The 21,658-nt window shown below is 50.4% G+C and overlaps 3 non-coding genes across 3 annotated transcripts; all 3 read right to left on the minus strand.

The window, feature by feature from the left end:
• Positions 1-1,418: 1,418 nt before the first annotated feature.
• On the minus strand, positions 1,419-1,586 carry LOC123804865. The gene has a single exon (XR_006783216.1). It is a non-coding gene; the product is annotated as a U1 spliceosomal RNA (small nuclear RNA).
• Positions 1,587-2,243: 657 nt separating this feature from the next.
• Positions 2,244-2,315, minus strand: TRNAE-UUC. Its single transcript has one exon. It is a non-coding gene; the product is annotated as a tRNA-Glu (tRNA).
• Positions 2,316-7,527: 5,212 nt separating this feature from the next.
• On the minus strand, positions 7,528-7,599 carry TRNAH-GUG. The gene has a single exon. It is a non-coding gene; the product is annotated as a tRNA-His (tRNA).
• Positions 7,600-21,658: the final 14,059 nt, after the last annotated feature.

Raw genomic sequence — 21,658 nt, forward strand, 5'->3', positions numbered from 1 at the left:
TATTCAGACAATGGAAATGTAACTGTTTAAAAACAACGAGTTGGAAATCCCGATGATTCATTAGTGATGAAAATACTAAGAGCTCAGATACTTGTGGCGCTCTGCACACATTTCCTTCTCTGGAGCTCAGAACAGCCCACGGAACTGTATCATCTGCTGTGGAGGCTGAGAGGTTCCGGGACACGGAAGGAAGGAAGACTGAAGGATGCGCAGGGTAGAAAACGGAGAAACCGGTGGGGGCGGGGCGGAGGAGGAGAAAGGGTGCGGGGAGGGGGAGGAGGAGGAGGAGGGAGAGGCGGAGACCACCGCTGCCCGGTGAGACTGAGAACAAGGTGAGACAGGCCGGGGCCGAGAGAGGGCGCTTTTGCTTCCCAAGTCTCTGCGACCACCCGCATCCCGCCCTGTGGGAAGGCTCGCCCTCTCTCCCTCCGTCTCGGACCCGGCGGTCCAGAGAGATCGTCCTAGATCACCTGTCCTCTGCCCAAGGACGCCGAGGGGAGGACGGGCCCACGGAAGTGTGGTCCTCGGTGGTCCAGCGCGCTGAGTCCCGGCTAGTGGCGGAGCCTGTGCCCGCCGTCTCTCGCGGGTAAGGGCGGACGCCACAGAGCACAGTCCCGCTGCTCCCCGAGGAGCAGTAAGAGCGCCGGCATCTCGGCCAAGGCCGAGGGGGCGCGCGGCCAGGTCCCCCAGGGAGGAGCAACACACTGGGCCGGGCCCCCTGGTTGGGCTGAGGGGAAGCGGCAAGGGAACCGGCTGCCCTTCTGCCGCAGGTTCTGTGTCCTCCGGTTGTTGGAAAAGGTTGATCCAACCTGATCTGCGAGCGCGGGACAGGCAGCTGGGACCAATCCGAGGGGTGGGGAGCGTGGGTGTGTGTGTGTGTGGGGGGGGCGGTGTGCGGATCCTCCCCAAGCACACGGTTGGGCTGGAGGAGGAGCAGGAGAAGGGAAAGCGGGTGTGAGAGGAGAGGCAGCTGGCTACCCCGGGCAGGGGGAGAGGGGCGCTCGGGAATGCAGGCGGGAGCCGGGAGCCTCCAGCTGAAGGCGGGCTCGGGCCTCGGTTTTCCAGGAAGGGGCGCCTCCTCCGCACCTGGCCGGGGAGGGACGGCGGCGCGCGCGTTTCACCGAGCGACTTCCAGCCTGGCCAGCACTGGGCGCCGGGGGGCCTTCCTGGTGCTGGTGGGCGTCTCTGCGCAGCCCACCGCGCTCTGGGGAGAGAGAGAGCAGGTCGAGCGCACCCTGGACAGGTGGCGCAAGAGGCAGAGGGGTCCACACACTTCAGCCAGGAAACAGGAGAGCCAGGAAGATGGAGGAGCGCTGACCCGGGCGAACCCACATGCAGTGCCGCCCGAGGGGCGCGGTGCGGTACCACGAAAGAGATGCGGCCTTTCACCAACCCGGGGAGGTCAGAGACAGAAAGCAAACGGACCTCTAGCCATGCGCACCCCACCCCCCTCCTCAGCAGAAATTGCTCCGTGGTTTCCCCCATGAGGTGAACAGAGGGGTCAGCGCCGAGAGGATGCAATGACCAAGGTCCATCCGGGGAGAACCACCTTCGAGATCGTGGTGTCTCCCCTTCCAGGTGAGAGTGAGCGCTCGCCCTCCGAGCACCGTGCCGCCTTCGCCTTCGGGTCCCTGCTCCGCACACTCAGCGTCACCGCCCATCCCGCCCCTGGCCCCAGGGAACGCACACGGTGTGGGCTGTGCAACCGCTGTCTGCACGTCTGCTGTTGGTTTCCACTCCTTTCCGCTCTGGCAGCGGTCAGCGTGTTCCATTTCGTGGCCACTTCACAGGCTGCCTGTGTTGGGTCAGTTCAGGTCACCTCCCCACAGGGCTTAACAGACAGGCCAGACAGTCACCCAGGCCGGGGCCGTCCGGAGGCTGCCCTTCCTAAAGCGGAGCCGGCTCTTTCTGAGCCGACGGAGCTGAGGAGACCCAGGTGGGGGCGCCCGGCTGCGCCCAGGACCACCTCTCAGTTACTCCGGGCTGCGCGGCACCGCGCCCTGCAGACCTCCAGGATGCCACATCAGTGCAGATGTGCACCCCTGTGCGACCCTGCTCGAGCCCCGAGAGGCCCCTGTGGGGACGAGCGGCTGCGGTGGAGCCAAGCAAGACCAGGGCTGCCGGAGATGCGGGCAGCCCCTGCGGGAGACGAAGAGTGGGTGCGAGGAGGGGCACCCAATAAATAACGCCACAGCTCCAGGACGGTATCCTTGCAGGCCGGATGTCATTGGGTGCAAAAGTAGTTCCCTGACCGGGAATCGAACCCGGGCCGCGGCGGTGAAAGCGCCGAATCCTAGCCACTAGACCACCAGGGAGTGTAAAGGCTTCTTTTGTCCTCCTCAGTGAGGCAGAGCAGAGCGACACCTGTCCGGGGCGCTGGGGGCCCTTCCCGCTGGGGGCGGGTGTGGAGGGGTGAGCAGGCCGGTCACCGCGGCTCGCAGGAAGGCTTCCCTGAGGCCGAGTCCGCCCCCTGCCTTCTCCAGAGAAGGAGCGTCCGCACCGCCCGGAGATGCGCCTTTGCCCGCGGCCGCGGGTAAAGGGAGGTGGCCGGGGCCAGGCGGTGGACCGAGTGGAAGGGAGGAAGCCAGAGGGAAGGCGCGTGTGGGGTGAGACCGGGGGTCCCCGAACCCAGAAGGGGCTGGGGGGGGGGGCGGCGGCGGGACCGAGGTGATGAGGACGGAGCGTGCTCTCAAGGGAGGCTCCGCCGCCTTGACCAGGATGTCGGCTGGTCCCCGGCGACCTGTCGCACCCGCGTTCCCGCCGCCTCAGTGGACGGAAACACCACCCGTGGACGCTGCGGCTGCACTGGGAGTTCTCGCAGACGCGGGTTTCCTCACACGCGGGGAGTCGGGTCCGCCTGTCCTCCGGTCCGTCGGGGTGCGGACAAGGTCAGCTCCAGGGACTCTCCACGTCGGCGGGGGCGCCCGTGGGACCTGGTCAGTTTCGCGGGCGCGGGCGCAGGGTGCTGAGGCGCCCCCTGGTCTCTGCTGGCTGGGAGCCGGGGGGACTCCCCCGCACCCCTTCCCCTAGTCGCTTCCACCAAAAATGTCCCCAGACGAGGCCCAGAGTCCCGGCCAGGGGTGGGGGTGGGGATTGGGGGGCGGGAGGGGTGTGCCGGCCGAATCGCCCAGATTGAGGACCAGCCGGCGCACAGTTCCTGGTCTCAGAAGTTGCGCAGACGACCCTCCTGATCCGGGCGCCGGGATGCATTCAGCCCTGGGCGCGCGGGTCAGTCGGGCGTGGGATTTAAGACTTTTCATCTGGAGACCCTGGGGCTTCTGCCTTTAGGCCTTCCCTTTGGTTCTGTCGGAAATCAACCTTTTTGACCCTGTCCACGGGGGCCAGCCAGGCAGAGGGCTGGGTCCGCTCGGTGAGGTTCCTGTCGGTCGTTTGTGTGGAGCCTGCACAGAAGACTCAGGGGCCGCTTTCTTCGGCTCCCCCCACCCCGCCCCCCGCATCCCAGAGGAGCGGTCCTGCTGCACTGCTGGGTGAGGGTTGCGGCGGGGGGGGGCGGGGGACAATGGGGTTTGGCTGAGATGCCCGAACCTCACACCCGACTTCCACACCCCCACTGACGGGAAACCTTCCCGCCTGCCCCTGCACCCCCACCCCCACCCCACCCTCTGGGATTGTTAGGCCTGGCTCAGCTTGAGCTCTGGAGCGCCCAGGCCCGCAGGGACACCTACAGGAAACCAGCTGCCCACTTCAGTCCCGTCCAGGAGGGACCCCAAGGGTCCTGGCGGGAAAGAAAGGCGTTGAATCTTCTCATTGGGTTCGCGGAAGAGAAGAGAACAACGTGTGAAGTTTCAAGATCTGGAGTTTCCACGAAGCTACCTCCTTTGGAACCGCATCCACCCGTGGCCGGTGACGGTGAGTGGCGTCCAGGTCTCCAACTGCCGAAATAGAAGGCAGAAAACAACGACCCCGCTGGCGGTGAATGGGTAACCCCCAGCCCTCCCAGTTGGCAGTACTTGAACTTCCCGGGCCTGGGCCGAGAGTCCCGTGAATTCCCAGGATGCAACTGCATGCATTTTATTGTCCCAACTGCTCTTGAAGGAAAAGATCACTACATTTTTTAAAAAGCAACTATTGTTGAGATCCTTAAAGCAATGTCACAGTGTACGAGTATAAACATGTTGCTACCCAAGTTCCTGTTCCCTGGAAACTCTCATCAGCATCTTTGTCTCCTGTAGCTGACATCCAGTGCCAGACCCCCAAAACCAGTGTTCTGTTTCCAGTGTATTCTCCCGCTCCTGCGCCTCCCCTTTTCCTCATCTTCTTTCAGAGGCAGGACAAACATGCTGTTGCTCAGCCTCCCATTTGCAACATCGCACTCAAGGATCACTGGGGGCCCTCCACGGGACTCTACCTCCCTAGAAAGAGAAGAAATTGTAAACAGCACAAAGCTTTGTACATGTCACAGTCAGAAATATTAAAGTAAACTTTTCCTGAGATCACAGGACTGAAAAGTGAGCTATCTCCACCCACTACCACCCCCACAGAAAATCCAGACTCTGTGTTGAGTTTTGTAGTCATCTTGCATGTTCACCCATCCTCAGGTTGGCAGATTTATTCTCCCCAGCGGGTACAGTGGAGGATCTCTGGCTACAAGGGGGCAAACAGTGCACGTGGGAGAGGGCTGAAGAGCAGGCCTGTGAGCTGTGTGGTGGCTACATGAGCTATTACATGCTTCTGACACTATTGCACGTTGCCAAAAAGAACAGAACCAGGGGACTTGCACTCCCTGACTTAGGAGGTACTGTGAGCCCCAACAGGGCAGGCAATGTGCCAGTGGCATCATGATAGGCAAACTGATAAACAGACTAAGTGGGAAGACTCGAAACTGACCCACAGCTCAATTGGTGAACTAGTTTTCAATAAAAGCAGTTCAGTGGGGAGGGAGAATAGAGTTCACTATTGGGGTGTGAGGGAGGGAGATGGAAGAGCTTTATTTCTACTTCACACTGCACCCCAAACTCCACCTGAGGTGCATCATAGACCAAAACATAAAAGTTAAAGGTGAAAGCATTTTGAAGGTGCTTTGTGACTTGGTGTTAGGCAAAGATTTTCTAAACAGGGCACAGGAAAAATATGGACAAAAAGGCATGATACACTAGACTTCATCGGCATTAACCATACCTTCTCCTCCGGAGACGACACCAAGGCAGTGAAAGAGCCAGCCACAGAGGGGGAGGAGATATTCACAAAAGATATCTGACCAAAGACCCTGTAGATACAATGTATAATGAGCTCCTCTAACCTGATAATAAAAATATTAAACAACCCAAGGTTTTGAGAAGGGTAAAAGACATGAAAATGCTTCTTCAGAGAAGATAGATACTCTACACGTTCCCAACAAAGCGTGTAACAGAGTGCTCAGCACTCTTCGCTGTCAGAGAAGTGAGCAGCAGAGCCACATGGAGGTAGCACGACTCCCAGCAGCACAGCTAAAATTACAAGGGGAGGAAACACCCAAATCCTGGCAGAACATTGAACAACCACAACTCCCACACATGGTTGGTGAGGACATGAAATGGTACAACTGCTTTGACAAAAGCTTGGTTTTCATGAAGTTGTGTGTAAGCCACTCTTTCATACCGGCCATTCCTCACCTAGGTTTTCCCCAAGAGAAATAAAAACGTGTCCACAATATCTGTTGTGAAAAGAGTGTTCAAAGCAGCTTTATTCAGAGTAGGCAACAATGGAAACAGCCCGCATGCTCATTATCAGATGGATGGTAAACAAACTGCGGTATATTCCTGCCAGGGAATCCCACTCAGCGGCCAAAGAGCAATGGCATCCATGTCACTCAACAGCGAATCAAGTCAGAGATGCCATGCAGAGAGAAAGTGGGCAGAGGAGTGCATTTGCGCTAGGATTCCAGCTGCACACAGTTCTAGAAGAGGCAAAGGTAAAGTGAGAGGAGCCTGGACAGTGATCGCTAACAAACAGAGCAGAGGACAATGACAATGATTGTGGGACTTCTACATTACTGACTGGGCAGGCACTGGATCCAGGCACATGTGACAATGACAGCATGATGTGGAGTTCTCCTGTTGGCCCAATCTAGCAGATGGAAATGTTGAGGCACTGTCAAAAGTTTCTGAACAGCCGAAGTGAAACCACTGGAGGACCGAAATAGTGCTCAGCATGGGGGTATTGTGCCCAAAAAGGCAGTCTGGGAAATCGGGAGCACTCAGACCTGACGTGGAACGGGGCTCACAGGCACGTTGTTCTAAAGCAGCTGATGTAGGGAGGGGCAGGGGCTGTTTATCCATCACAGTGACTAGAGTTTTCCTAGTGACAGGGACTGTGTAAATGTGGTTTAGGTTTTGTTTATGTTTTTTGGAGGAACTAACCAGAAGTGGCCCAAGTTAGGGTTCACTTGTTTTAACTTTTGCTTGTCTGATTGAACTGGTTTGCCTGCTCAGGGAATTTTCAAGTCTGGTCCTCATTCCCATTTGATTTAGCACTTTTTACATTTATTTTTCAATTACAGTTGACATACGATATTAGAATAGTTCCTGGCACACAACATGGTGATTAGACGTTTATATAACTTGTGAACTCATGTCCCCGAAAAGCCTAGTACCCATCTGGCTCCATACATAGTTATTCCAGCGTTCTTGACTATGTTCCCCATGTGGTGTTTGACACCCTGTGCCTATTTGTAGTACTGGCAATCTGTACTTGTTAATCCCTTTCCCCCTCAGCCCCTCCCATCTGGCCATGTGTGTCTGATTTTAACAATTTCCTCCGGTGGGGCATGGTCTGCGCAGCATCACAAACTGGTACAGTGTTCCTCTGGGTTACCACCACTGATGTAGTCAGGCCAAGAATCGAGCACTTGCTGTTTCCACCAGTGGAGTTGTTAGGACCCAGGGTCATGTGGTCACTGTTATCATCATTTATGTGTGTACTATTGAATCCTCCCAGTTGCCTGATCCAGACGGATGCCTTTTGGCGTGCGAGTGGCTTCCCACAGGCATTTAGAAATCCTTGAGAATGTGCTAGAGAGGATGATATGGTGAATGACTACATAAGGACCAAATGGCCAAAGACTGCCAGTGCCAGGCACAGAGATTCCCAGGAGTCAAGGGGTCAAGCAGATAAACAGGTCTTCCCAGGAGGTGTCCTTTATCTGATGCAAAAAAAAAGTTTCTTTAAATCTGGTCTTTAAGATCCTTTAGATTAATTTGAGTAATTTGAGACAGAAGGGATATTCCCCAGCAAGGCTAGGTCCTGAAGGTCTTTGCTGGGCAATGGGGGCATGAAGGGCTCTGGTGTTTGGGGCGGGGTGGGGGGTGTTGTGACTGAAGGAGAGAGAGCATTTCCTTGCGTTTCCTTGTGCTGAGAATTCAAGCCGTGAGACTGGCCAGGTTGGTGCAGTGTAGGGTTTCCTTCCTTTTCCTGAGGTAGTGGCGGGGAGGTAAAGCGCTGGTCTGTGGTCCCCAGATGAGGAAGGGGCGGAGCTGGCACGGCTGTGAACCGGAGTAAAAGTCGGGCTCTGGGCACCCCAGACAGTATTGCCGTGACTCGGATTCGAACCGAGGTTGCTGCGGCCACAACGCAGAGTACTAACCACTATACGATCACGGCGTGCTAGGAGCGGCGTACTTTCTTGCCCCGTGATCTTTGAAGTCAAACCCTTTTATTCTATTTACTGCGCCTCGTTCTCAAACTGCAAGCACCTGTGCTCTCCTCTTTCCTGGTTGCTCTCAGTTTTTCCTTCCCTTCCTCTCAATTCTGTTGCTAAAACAAAACAGAAACCCCCAGCATTTTTCATCTGCCCAAATCCGTGCTGGGCCTCCTGGTAAGGTCCCCGTCCTCGTGCCGATCCTAACCCCCTCTTTTCGGCTCCTGTGCTGCGGACTGCTGCGGAGTGCAGGGAGGGGAGCGCCCGAGCAAAGTAATCGAACCCGTGGGCTGTTCAGCCTCTGCAGACGCAGTCGGCTCAGGCTCTCGGGCGTCTCCGAGGCGCTGGCCTCTGACCCGGCAGTGGAGCAAGGCCAGCGGGACCGTTCGTCTGCCCCATTGTATTCGGAATCACCCAACGCACGGGTTTCAAATGCGACCAACACGCAGCGTGGACTCCACTTCCACGGTTTTCCGAGGTTGGGGGTCTACAGGGGCCGCCGGCCGTGGACGAGTGGCTCCGCCCAGCGGTGACTCCGCACTTGCTCTCTTCGGCTCGACAGTTACCCAGTTGGGAGTCTCCGTGGCGCCGTGTGTTTGCTCGGCTCGCCACTGAGCACAGTGTTAGTGGTTCGAGTCTGCCCAGAGCTGGTTTCTGCCTTCCCAGGAAGCAGAGTTCTATCTCCCCGGCACCTTCTGTCTGCTCTCTTACTGGGGAGGGGCCGCCTGCTATTATTGTACACACACTTTTGTGCGCTGGTTCAAGCATTTCTACAGGGTCCCGGCAGAATTGCAATATTTACGTGCTTTCTACAGGATTCCATTTGCGCTCCTTTTCTTGACATTACGTAGCACTCTTTCCGCTGTTGTTTCAGCGACTGCGTTAGGCTCCACAGCACACATCTGGACCTCGCCACAGCCTGCCCTCACGTGGTAGCGTGCCCCTTCCCATTTCTCCCCCGCCTGCCCTTGTGCTGTGGTTGCCGTGCGTGGCACTTTACACATGCCACGAACTCCACCAACCACCACCATCACTGCTGTTTCATCTGTCCCACGCGTTTAAAGAGATGTAAATAGTAAGAAAGACATCTTACATCTCATATACTTTCCCGTGCAGGTACTGTTTCTGTCTTCGTGTAAACCCAGATTTCCACCTCATGTCGGTGTCCTTCCTCGCGGAGGACACCCTCCACACTTCCTGCAGTGCGGTCTGCTATAATGAAGTCTTTCAGCATCTGTGTGTCTGCGAATGTCACCCTTCCCCTGCATTTCTGAAAGACTTCGGTGGCGATGGGGGTGGGGCGGCACCGAGTGCCACTTCCACCCCCTCCGCCAGTGCCTTTGACATGCTGCTCCACCGTCTTCTCACTCGCACTCTTTCTGCTGAGAAATCTGACATAATCTTTACTTTTGTTTTCTGTGTGTACCCTGTCTCTCTCCCTTTGCTGCCTTGGTGGTGGTTTTCTTTTTCAATGGTTTTGATAAATGTAAATATAATGTGACTAGGTGGGGTTGGTTTTTTTTTTTCATGTTTGTTGGGCTTGTACATTGTGTTCATTTGGGTCTTTGAATCGGTGGGTTTACAATTTTTATCATAGTCGCACAGTGCTCTGCCATCCATCGTGTCTTCAACAATTGTCTCCCCCACCCGCAGTCTTTTCAGGGACTCCAGTCACTGTGTTTGTTTAAAAAAATTATTTTTGGAATGCCAGTTTCATTTTGGATATTTTCTGTTGTTTGTGGCTTTCTGTTCTCTAACCTTTCCCACCCTGCAATCTGTAATCTGCTGTTAATCCCATCTGGTGAATTTATTATCTCATTCATTATCATTTCCATGTCTAAAGTTCGATTCTGGCCTTTAATATATGTTCCACACCCCTGCTTCACTCTTTGGACACATGCAACACAGTCATTCTGAGAGGGGTTGTAGACTGAGGGGCCCCAAAGCCTCCAGAAACCTTGTTTGGCAGATGGGGGAGAGGGGGTTCTAGCATTAAGGCCCTTTGCATTGCAATGGCAACTTGGTAGCTAGTGTACTGGCTGTGCTCTGCCTAGGGGCAAGGTGGGCTTGACTTTCAGAATGCGTCCTGACTGCCGATGTACCCGCCCAGGGGAGGTAGTTCCCCCTGGATCACTGGGCCTCTCTTGCCCTGTCTTGCCCTGACTGGGGATGGCAGCCAAGAGAATGTGAAGTATACAGGAGACAGGCAACTGTAGCTCATTGTGGGAGGAGTGGGACATGAGGTCATGTAGGAAGTTGCGGGTCAGGATTTAAAACTACGTGCAGGCAGCCATGAGAAGAAGGATGAGGAGGAAGAGCCATGGCACAGCTGGTAGTGCAGGTAGATCCAGGCAGGCTGCCCATAGTGAGACAGGCGCCATGCGGGCTGTGGGGGCTGGTCGGCCGTGGGCAGGTAAGAGAGCAGGCATGCTGCTTTGATCATGTCCACTCCACTGGACTCCAAAGCCATCAAGGACGGCCTAGCAAGATGCTGACATGCTGACATGCAAACCCCAGCTCTGTCTGGACTCTGGGGGCTTGTGCCTTTCCTGGACTTCACCATGACGCAGTATAAATGACACGTGCTTCCCTAGACTGTCACAGGGAGGCTGATGACAAGGCACCCCAGATCCTGAAGGAGAGAGCTGCTGTGTGAGGGTGGCCACTCTGGGACCTCCCAGAGAGGCTGGAGAACTGTGTGAGCAGCCTGCTTAAGGAAATGGGGGACTCTTGGTCGAGGTGTGGGCTTATAGCCTTTTGGGGAATAAGGGCAGTGCTGGGTCTCGGTGAGAAAGAGGGCACTGAGCTTAAGTGCTGTGAGCCCTGCCCCTCAGGGCTGGAATATTGTAAATGAAAACCTGTTTCTCCCAGCATGAATTGTTGGGCCATTCACCAGGGTACCACACTGATGGGCCCCTGTCTGCTGGGTTACAACACCAACTGTTTCAGAGTCCTTTCTGCTAATTTTAACATCGTGTCAGCTGTGGTTCAGTTTTGACTGACTGGTTATTCTCCTCATTGTGGCTCCTGTTTTCCTGCCTCTTGGCATGGCTGGCGTTCTTTGATTGAATGGCAGACATTGTCAAGGTGTATTTCGTGAGTACTGGCTATTTCGGTATTTTTACACAGCTTCTTGAACTTTTTTGTGGGGTCCAGTTAAGTGGCTTGTCAGCAGTTTGATCCCTTAACAGCTTGCTTTTATGATTTTTTTAAGGTAGCTCCACCTAGGGCTGATTATTCCCACTCCTGAGATAACCTGGCACAGTGGTTCCCAATGGCCCATGAATTCTGAGTTGTTCAGCCTGCCTGATGGGAGCAAGTATGATTTCGTGTGTGATTTCAGCCTATTTTAAAGACTGGGGCCGTAGATAGACAGGGGATTCTGGATCTAAAGGTAAGTGGGCAATGTGACTCACAGGCAACAAAGGAGGCCTGGTTTGTCATGGTGAGTGGGCTTTGGGTAGTATTTGAACTTCACCCCTTAAGTTCGGGGAATAGAAAAAATGCAGCTTGGCATCCAAAAAATAGTGGTTTCTGCCGGGTTTCAAACTGGGGACGTTTGGCCTTTAAGGCAGACGCCATAACCACTACTGTAGGGAAAGAGGGCAAACTCCCGTGCCTGGCCATACACATGAAAACCTTACAAATTGCCACACCTATTCTGGCCATCAACAGTTTGAACTGAAAAATGCCCGGGTTGATTGTTGGGGCCAGGATGTGAGGCTCTAAGAGGCCCTGGCTTGCGGTTTTGCCACTCTCTCCCCCAAACTGCCCTCCCCCACCCACCCAGACCCTAGAGGCCCCACAGTCTGGCTTGGAGATCCCGCATCAAACTCGGGGTTCCAGTTCCTGAACTCTGTGTGCAGGTGCAAGAGTGGTCCCCACAGATGCCTCTGCTTCCAGCAGCTTAGCTGCGTCTGAGCCCCAGGCATACCCGCCCTGCCCTCGCCACCCCCTCATCGTCCAGCAGTGTGGACTCTGCCCCTCTGGGCCTGCGGAGCAGCGCCGCTGGGACCCTTTTCAGGGCACGAGGCAGCCAGTGCTCTTGTCTCCTGACCAGTGACAGGTTCCTCCAATGTACCCAGAACCGCTGGGACAGCTGTGCCCACCCTCCCTCCCCTCCACTCCCATGCTCCCAACCTGCTCACTCTTCCCACACAAGCTCTTTTCTCTCAAGGCTCCCCCAGTGTCCTCGCAGCAAAAGGGTGGTCTCTTTAGGATCCTCTGGCCAAAACAGGCTCCTTCAGTCCCTGCCTGGGCTGCTGTAAAGCCCTTGACAGAGGTCTGTGACCGTGACCATGTAACAGGTCCAGTAAAATGCAGGCCAGCAAAGGAGGGATGGACAGCAAGCACCAAGATACCGTTTTAAAGGGCACGGAGCTGCAGAGCGGCATAGGCATGACCGGGAGGGGAAGCACCTGACCCTCTTCATTTCCCAGGCATTTATTTCCCCCGACATTGTGAGTCTGAGACACGGGTGGGCTGCCCTGGGGTACCTCTTTGGCTCTGCTGCCAGAACTGAACAGGCTGGCAGTGACATTTGGAGTGACCACAACCATCTTCACAGATGCCGTTAATGGCTTGGAAGAAGGTAAAGACAAAAACCCTAGAAAGAGTTTAAAAGTTGTTCTTTCTCTGTCTTCCACATCTGAGTGTGTGTGAGACCACAGTGTGGCTTTTCATTTTACTTGCTTTTCTTGAGAGGAAGGGAGAGACAGAGAGAAACATCAATTTGTTGTTCCACTTACCTATGCGTGTTCGTTGGTTGGTGAGGGCGACCTCTAACCAGCTGAGCTCTCAGGGCAGGACCCACAGCATCACATGGACTGGCCTGGCCTGCAGCACAAGCGCTGTCCTAACAGTTGGCAGTTTCCATAAAGTTAAAAACGCACCGACCCTGTCGCCTGGTAGTACTACTCCCATTTCCTTCCCAGTGCATGCATCCAAAAAGAGTTCTAAAAAAACCCCAAAACTGATAGCCATGCCATTTGTGCTAGGGAAAAACTGGATAAAACCCAAATGTCCATCAACAGAGGTGATGCACAAACTGTTGTATATTCCCATGGTAAGTTAATGCTCTCCCATAAAAACAACCTCCTGTCCTTCTCCTCCTCCTCTTGTCTTCCTCCTTCTCTTCCTCCCCTCCCCACCCTCTTCTTTCTCCTTCCTCTTCCATTTCTTCGTACTTAAAGTGTTGCCCTTTTCTCTGACTCCTAGCAGCGGCCCTCTTCCCAGATTCTCAGTGTCTGTCTTCTTGTGCTTGCCAAGAACTAACTGGCAAAAGCTCCGAGGGGAAAAGACAGAGAATTAATTTTCTTCCAATGAGCTTCTCACTCTCTCTCTTTGAAGCTGATCTTTAGGTCCCAGCTTCATTGATAGTTGTCCAAAGACTTCAAACAGAACTCCTTTAACTCATTTTTTTTTCAGGGTTAATGCTGTTTGGCTACAAATACTCCATCAGGCAATAACATGGATATCCCCCCACAAACAGTAAGTTCAGCAAAAGATGCATATTAAAAATATTTTTGGCCCTGGCTGGCGTGGCTCAGTGGGTTGAGCCCTGACCTGCAAACAAAAGGGTTGACAGTTCTATTCCCAGTCAGGGCACATGCCTGGGTTGCTGGCTGGGTCCCCAGTACGGGGTACGAGAGGCAACCACACATTGATGTTTCCTTTAATTTTAAATAAAGACTTTATTTAGTTTTTTTAGGATGATTGTTATTTTGTTACAAATATTTCATCATAACTAAAACAGGCAATCTTGGACATCTTCCACATAAATTATATTTTCCTCCTTTGTTTTCTTAAAACCAAACAAAATAGGTACCGGTATTAGTGGTACATACTTGGTATTTTCTCATACTTGGGTTAAGTCTGACTGGATGTTAAAAGTTCTTTCTTGAAGTGTATGCAAAAGATTGTCTACTGTGAGCCAAACATCACACCTGTGATGTCCATAGATTTAATGGAGTTGGATCCGGTCCCCTGTGGCAGTATCTCCTCTGTCAGTAAAGTCACCATCAAAATGATCAAATAGCCAGTTTTCTGGGTTCTGGTCACTAATATTGGAGAGTAGTGGCTAACCAGGCTAACCAAACTATTTAAGACTCTAATTTATTCCAGTGGATGTTGAATGTCAGCAGGGGCACGGTTAGAAGTGGAAACAGAAGACGTAACAATAACAGGTTTCTTAGAGCTTTATTGTGTGACCAGCATGGTCCCCTGAACACCCCTGAGGGGGTGTAGGCTGTCAGCACCCCTTGCTGCAGGGGAGAGCACTGAGATCGTGGAAGGCTGAGCTCATCTGTGCACCAGTCGGTCGGTCCCTGCGATGCTGAGAGCCAGCTCCCAGACTCAGGCAGTTTGCCTGCAGGGCCCTTGCTCTTAATGCTCACGCTCAGTGATCAGGGAGGCGACCTCACTGAGATTTGCCTCTCCGCTTCTTGACCGAGGCCCAAGATTTTGAAGAGAAAACTAAGAATAAAAATAAGGCCTACAAAAGAAACTCAGAACTAGTGAATGAAATAAAGAAGAAGAGCAAATATAACCATTTAATCTTCCCCAGAAATAGCCTCCATGGCTCCACGGATGATGCAATCACATCTCCCAAACAGTGTTTATAAGCCTAGAGTATCCTGCATTTTTTAAATTTAAATTTCTTATTGAGGTATAATTGACATGTAACATTATGTTAGTTTCAGGTGCACCACAGAATGATTTAATTTTATATTTGTATATATTGGAAAGTGAGCACCATAATAAATGTAGTTAACATCTCACCATACATAGTTACACAATTTTTTTCTTGTAATGACAACTTGAAGATCTACTCTTTGAGCAACTTTCAAATATGCAATACCGTATTTTTAAGTATAGTCTCCGTGCCATACATTACATTCCCAGGACTTATACATTTTATAACTGAAAGTTTCTAGCTTTTGACTCCCCTTACCCAATTTGACACCCCACCCGCCCCCACCCCATGCCTCTGGCAACCACCAATCTGAGGAATAGGAAATAGATAGGTGGGGAAGAATGCAATACCTGAAAAAAAAAGTCATTTACTCCGTGCCTCTTCCTACTTTCCTACCTACTATAGGTGCTTATATGTGCATGTTTGGTTTTCTTTGGACCTGACCTTGCCTTCCATCTCAGGTATTCCCCGGGTCTGTGCGGATCACTGTGTGGCCACAAGGGGGCGACGTGGCCCTTCCCTTGAAACCTTGCCTTTCTCTTGGTTGAATATACTGTAAGGAAAGGATTTGAGTTGAATGTTATTCCCCCGAACTTTGCGGGTCAAATGTGAGTGGTGCTGAAACACAAGTTCCTTACATTCAGTCACCACAGCCGGGGTCATCCTAAGGCCCAGTCCTCGAGGAATGGACTGTGGACGCTCAGCCACCCCACTTTGGAGCCCCCTCTCTGTCTCCGGAAGACCTGCAAAGAGCCTGCCCAAACAGAAACACATTCGTGTTTCTTGCATTAATGGAAAATATTCCCTCATCTTTCTCTGATACTGTGGAAACCGATTATGGTGTTCTGGTGGCATTCATTATGTACAAGGGCAGAGGAGCATAGATAGGAAGGAATAAGGAAAGAGGGATGGGGAGGTAGTGGAGGGAAGGGAAGGGGATGAAAAGAACAAGAGCAAGGCAGATGGAGAGACAGATGTGAGAGAGTGTTACAGAACAGATGGGGGACTGCAATTACTGGCCCACCCAGGGACGCCAAAAACTGTTACAGAACACACCCACACACAGGGCCAAGGGGGGTTAGACCAATATACTATTACTGAAAGGACCCCCACTAGGTTCGATTGTCTGCCACCTTAGGAAAGACGTCTCTCAATGCCAGAGATTTGTGAAAAGGAAAGGAAATGTTTATTCAATGCTATACAGACTTAAAGTAGTGACCTAATGTCTTCATTAAAATATCAAAGTCCTTTTGCATATCCTCAGATACCCACAGTGCTTCCTTCTCCCCCTGCCCTAATTTAGCGTACCATAACTCAGGAAAAGAAGCAAACATCCAGGATCGAGGCTCCTGACACTGTCAGCTGTGTCACTGTCCAGGCAGGATCTCTGATTAATCCAAAGCCATGTGGCACCTTCTCATGGCCTACTGGCAACAGTTCTTTCATCCTTCTTCCAGGCAAAGTTTCTCCTGCTTCCCAAGCCACACAGTCAAAGGGAGCACCCCAAAGCCACGTGGTCCTCTTCTACCAAAGCTGTGGGGGTCTGCACTCTGGCGAAACCTCGTGGATCTCTCCTCACATGGCTGCAGGGGTCCCCACTCTGCCAGAAGTGTGTGGCTCTCTCCTCTATTGCCACAGCAGCATGGTCCTCTCTGCACTGGCTGCTGCATCTCAGTTTAAATCCCTGCGCCAATCTTCCTCTGCACCCCCATTTCTGACTCATCTTACAATCAGTTACACCTGCCAGCATTTCTGTATTATTCTAAGTTTACTGGGCTGCCATCATGAGTATGGGCAGGTGTAGCCCCATGTCATGGAGCCAATCTTGTCCAAACTCTCATGCAGGCACTGTAACTCAGGGGACCTGCCCCCCAGTTACATCTTGGGTGGAAGAGACTTCCATCCCTCTGGCTCAAAGCATGGCCACAGCTATTTAACATATCTATGCAACCAGTTAAAGGTTATAGATATATTAAATGACCATGCCAGAGGTTAGCTGCAAAGCTGTTGCTGTACAAAACAGCCCTGCATGTTCCTGCTCCATGTGTCCCTTCCCCCAACTCACATTTGTGGGGGGGGCGGTGAGGACATCCTAATATTTCCTGGACGCCTTGAGTCCTGGACCCCATTCCAAATCCCTATTTGGGGCCCCACTCTTGGCTGCACCCTGTAACAAGAGGTGAGGCAATAGAGTGGGAGGAAGAGAAGAGGGGAGGAGGAGTCACATTCCCTGGGCAGTTCTGTTCACTGGCCCCCAGCAGGACAGCTCCCACCAGCACCACATCCCCACCTGTCACCTTGGGCTCCCAGAAAAAACAGGTGCCTCATGGAGGGAAGGTCTCCTCACCTGCAGTTCTAACCTCACTTGGTTCTCCTGACCCTTGACCCTTGTCTCCTTGACCCTTGTTCTCTTGTCAGAACCCAGTTCTCCCACTTTCCTGGCTATTCTGTGATCTCTCAACAACCTTTCAACAGATTTCTTCTTCAATTGGCTGGAGTCCATTTCTGTTCTTGTTGTCATAAACGTCAACTGATCTTCAAGTTCTCCTGCAGGAGTGCTTTCCATTGTTTGTTAGCCCTCGACTTCTTTGTTTTCCTGAAGGAAGTCTCATCTTTTTATAAATATTTTATTTATTTATTTATTTATTTATTTTTAGAGAGGGGAAGGGAAGGAGAAAGAGAGGGAAAGAAACATCAGGAGTTTCAGCCAAGATAGAAGCATAGGTAGAAACCTTTCACTTCTTTGCACAACCAACAGACGGGGGAGGGCAAGAATAGTATGGGAAATGCAGAAGCTAAAGAACTTATGACACATGGACATGAACTAAAGGGGGGAATGTGGGTGGGAGGGGGTGTGCAGAGTGGAGGGGAATAAAGGGGGGAAAGTGGGACAACTGTAATAGCGTAATCAATAAAATATATTTAAAAAACTAGGATTCGTATAATTTAGGAAAAAGTTGAAGAGAAAGGTATTTCACTGAAAAAGAGGGTAAACAACAAGGTTCACAGGGCAACATACAGGGTGGGGTAAAGTAGGTTTGCAGTTGTGAATATGTGAAACACAGAGTTTATTCTTATATTATTATTTTTTATATACTGTTTATTTTCCATACGAGCCACTGTAAACCTACTTTTGCCCCACACTGTACTTGTCTAAAATTAGAAGAGACATTGAATAAAGCAATGAATGACTAAAAATATTGAGAAAGGATCAGAGAGAAAGTCTAGAACCTGGGAATATTAGAACTGGAATAGTGAACTCCAAGACTCATCTTCTCAGAACTAAGAGAATTTTTAAAAAGATTTTATTTTCAGACAGAAGGGAAAGGAGGTGGAAAGAGAAGGAGAGAAACATCAATGTGTGGTTGCCTCCCACACACTCCCCACTGGGGACCTGGCCCGCAACCCAGGCATGTGCCCTGACTGGGAACAGAACCAGTGACCCTTCAGTTCGCAGTCTTACACTCAATCCACTGAGTTACATGAGCCAGGACTCAGAACTAACAGAATTTAAAGATGAAGAAAAAAAATTCTGAGCCTCCAGACCTTCCTCTGCCCCTCAAAGAAGCCACTCACATATGATGGAGGGAAAAGCTATTTACATTTTACATCTCAACAGAACATACCAGCAGGAAAATATTTTAAAAAACAATGAAAGACATTGATGGGGCAATACTTTTTCTTCAGTGAAGCTATCCATGTATCAAAGCAGTAGAAAATGAGTAATAAATATGCAACACTCAGGGAATCCTGACTCATTATGAGGAGTTTATTAGGGATGAACTCAACAAGAGGTCTGAGAAAATTTTGATTTGTGAACAGTTGGTTATCATTGCATATCTTCGGATATAGATATAAAACAAAAATCTAGCAGTGACCAAGGGTGAAATAATAGTAGGTAATTGTATACCTTTGAGGGATTATAGCACTGAATATAGAAAAATCAATAGTCCACAGCGATAGTCAAAATAAAAATTTTAATGATATGAAAGGGGGAGGGAATGTTCTTCTCCACAGCACTATGCCAGCAAATACAAGTATAAAGGAAACACAAAATTGGAAGATTTCCACTTCTGGCCAAGATGGAGGTGTATGTAGATGCACTTTGTCTCCCATACAACCAAAATAAGGACAACAACAAACTTAAAAACAAAAAACAAGGTCTGCCAGAAACCAAACTGCATGGAAGTCCGACAACAGAGGAGTTAAAGAAGAAACATTCATCCAGACTGGTAGGAGAGGTGGAGATGGGCAGCAAGACAGCAGCTAGCAGTCCCACATTTGTGTGTGGATAAACTGGGAGGAACAACTGGGGAGTAAGACAGACCATGCAACCCAGGATTCCAGTGTAGGAAAAGAAAGCCTCAAAACCTCTCATTGTAAAAACCTGTGGGGGTTGCAGTGGCAGGAGAAACTCCTAGCCTCACAGGAGAGTTTGTTGGAGAGACCCACAGGGTCCTAGAATGTACACAACCTACCCACCTGGAAATCAGCACCAGAAGGGCCCAAGTTGCTTGTGGGTAGTTGGGGAAGTAACTGAAAGCGGACCAAGAGCTGAGAAAGTGGCATTGTTCCTTTTCAACCCACATACGGTGAGCACCATAACGCAGTGATGCAGGTGGCCCCACCCTGGCGGATACCTAAGGCTCCACCCCTTAATAGGTAACAGGTGTGCCTAGACAGGGACATATGGCCCAAATGAAAGAACAGATCAAAGCTCCAAAAATAGAACTAAACAATGAAGAGATAGCCAGCCTATCAAATGCAGAGTTCAAAACACTGGTAATCAGCATGCTCACAGAAATGGTTGAGCATGGTTGCAAAATAGAGGAAGAAGTGAAGGCTATGCAAAGTGAAAAAAGGAAAATGTACAGGGAACCCAAATGTCACTATAGGAAGGAAAGCGGGACTCAAATCAACAATTTGGAGCAGAAGGAAGAAATAAACATTCGATCAGAACCAAATGAAGAAACAAGAATTCAAAACAGTGAAGAGAGGCTTAGGAACCTCCAGGACAACTTTAAATGTTCCAACATCTGAATAATAGGGTGCCAGAAGGAGAAGAGGAAGAGCAAGACATTGAAAAGTTACTTGAAAAAAATACTGGATAACATACCCAATCTGGCAAAGGAAATAGACTTTCAGGAAGTCCAGGAAGCTCAGAGAGCCCCAAAGAAGTTAGACCCAAGGAAGCACACACCAAGGCACATCATAATTACATTACCCAAGATTAAAAATAAGAAAAGAATCTTAGAAGCAGCAAGAGAAAAGGAGATACTTACCAACAAAGGAGTTCACATAAGACTATCAGCTGATTTCTCAAAAGAGACCTTACAGGCAAGAAAGGGCTGGAAAGAAGTATTCCAAGTCATGAAAGGCAAGGACCTACATCCAAGATGACTCTATCCAGCAAAACTATCATTTAGAATGGAAGGGCAGATAAAGTACTTCCCAGATAGGGTCAAGTTAAAGGAGTTCATCATCACAAAGCCCTTATTACATGAAATGTTAAAGGGACTTATCTAAGAAAAAGAAGATAAAAATATGAACAATAAAACGATAGCAAACTCACAATTATTAACAACCACACCTAAAACAAGAACAAAAACAAACTAAGCAAACAACTAGAACAGGAACAGAATCAGAGAAATGGAGATCACATGGAGGGTTATCAACAGGGGAGTGGGAGGGGAAGAATGGAGGGAAGGTACAGCGAATAAGAAGCATAATTGGTAGGCATAAAATAGACAGGGAGAGATTAAGAATGGTGTAGGAAACAGAGAAGTCAAAGAACTTATATGTACAACTCATAGACATGAAGCCTGGAGGGTTGAGGGGTGCAGGGTGAAGGGAGGGATAAAGGAGGAAAAATTGGAAAAACTGTAACAGCATAATCAATAAAATGTACTTAAAAAAGAAATCAGTAACAGCTTGGAAATTAAAGTGAAAACCATGAAGAATTTAAATGTATTATTTATGTCATTAAGCCAATTTTTATATGATTTGCTACAAGAAAAACCAAAATTACTGTTTATAAATATGTATTATTGAACATGACTATAGTTTATAACAGAATATGTATTTTAAGTTTTAAGGGCTAATTGTCACTAAAGTATAAACTAAGTATTAATAACATTGAAATGTTGGGGGAAGATTTCCCAGATGGTAGCCTAGGCAAACAAGGCTCACCTCCTTGCACAACCACATCAAAATTACAACTAAACTGTAGAATAACCATCACTCAGAACTGGCAGAAATCTAGTTGAATGGAAGTCCTGCAACCACAGAATTAAAGAAGAAACCACATCCATCCAGACTGGTAGGAAGGGTGGTGACACAAAGACATGGAATGGGCTGCTCCCACACCCATGTGTGGCAGATAAAAATTGGGAGGGATATCTCAGGAGTGAGGGGTCCCAGCCCCACCAGTCCTTCCAGTCTAGGTTTCCAGAGCCGGGAAGATAGATCCCTATGACTACTGGCTATAAAAACCAGTGAAGATTGAGTTGATGGAAGAAACTGCTGGATTCTTAGGCAGTTCCTCTTAAAGGGCCTGCACATGAACTTACTCAAACTCACTCTCACCAAGCTCCAACACCAGGGCAGCAGCTTGAAAGGCACCAGAGGCATACGAGGAGGAACTGAAATATCTTGCATCAGGATGAGAGCTTGAGGGACAGCTTTCTCTAAGACTGAACTGCTGGCAGACACCATGGTTCCTCTTCTGAACCCTTCCCACACAAAGCCACAGGGCACGGCAGGCACCATATCTGAGACTCCATCAACCTGGCTGACACTATTTACCCTACCCTGGCGATTCCCTGAGACTTTGCCCCACCAAGTTTATGGGCCAACCCAAGTGGTTAACAGTGACTTTTCTATACGAAAGACTTGTTTTGGCATATGCTTCTGATCTTTCTAAATGCTCTCAAACAAGTGGCAGCTGGCCTCAGTAAGCCCCTGTACCTAAGTGAGCACTAGCAGCATCCAGCCTTGGTTCACAGCCTGGCCTCACCAGGGCACCTCCAACCCCAGCAGAAAAAGCAGCCAGCTGCATATCACTCTATATATTATGCCAAGTGGCCCCAGACAGAACACAAGTGAGTGCCAGAGCCCTGCTGAGGTAAGACCTGCTTACTGTAACAGGGTGCAGCCAAGAGGGGAGCCTCAAATAGGGATCTGTAATAAGATCCAGAAGAGCCTGGAGATAATTGGCTCCACACCACAGGGCCACACCTGCCGAGAATCTGGCAGCTATAGCCAATTGTGAGAGTGTAACAGGGTGCAGCCAAGAGGGGAGCCTCAAATAGGGACCTGTAATAAGATCC

Source organism: Phyllostomus hastatus, unplaced genomic scaffold, assembly GCF_019186645.2.
Source record: "Phyllostomus hastatus isolate PE091 unplaced genomic scaffold, TTU_PhHast_1.1 phas_scaffold_216, whole genome shotgun sequence".
In the NCBI taxonomy this organism is placed as follows: Eukaryota; Metazoa; Chordata; class Mammalia; order Chiroptera; family Phyllostomidae; genus Phyllostomus; species Phyllostomus hastatus.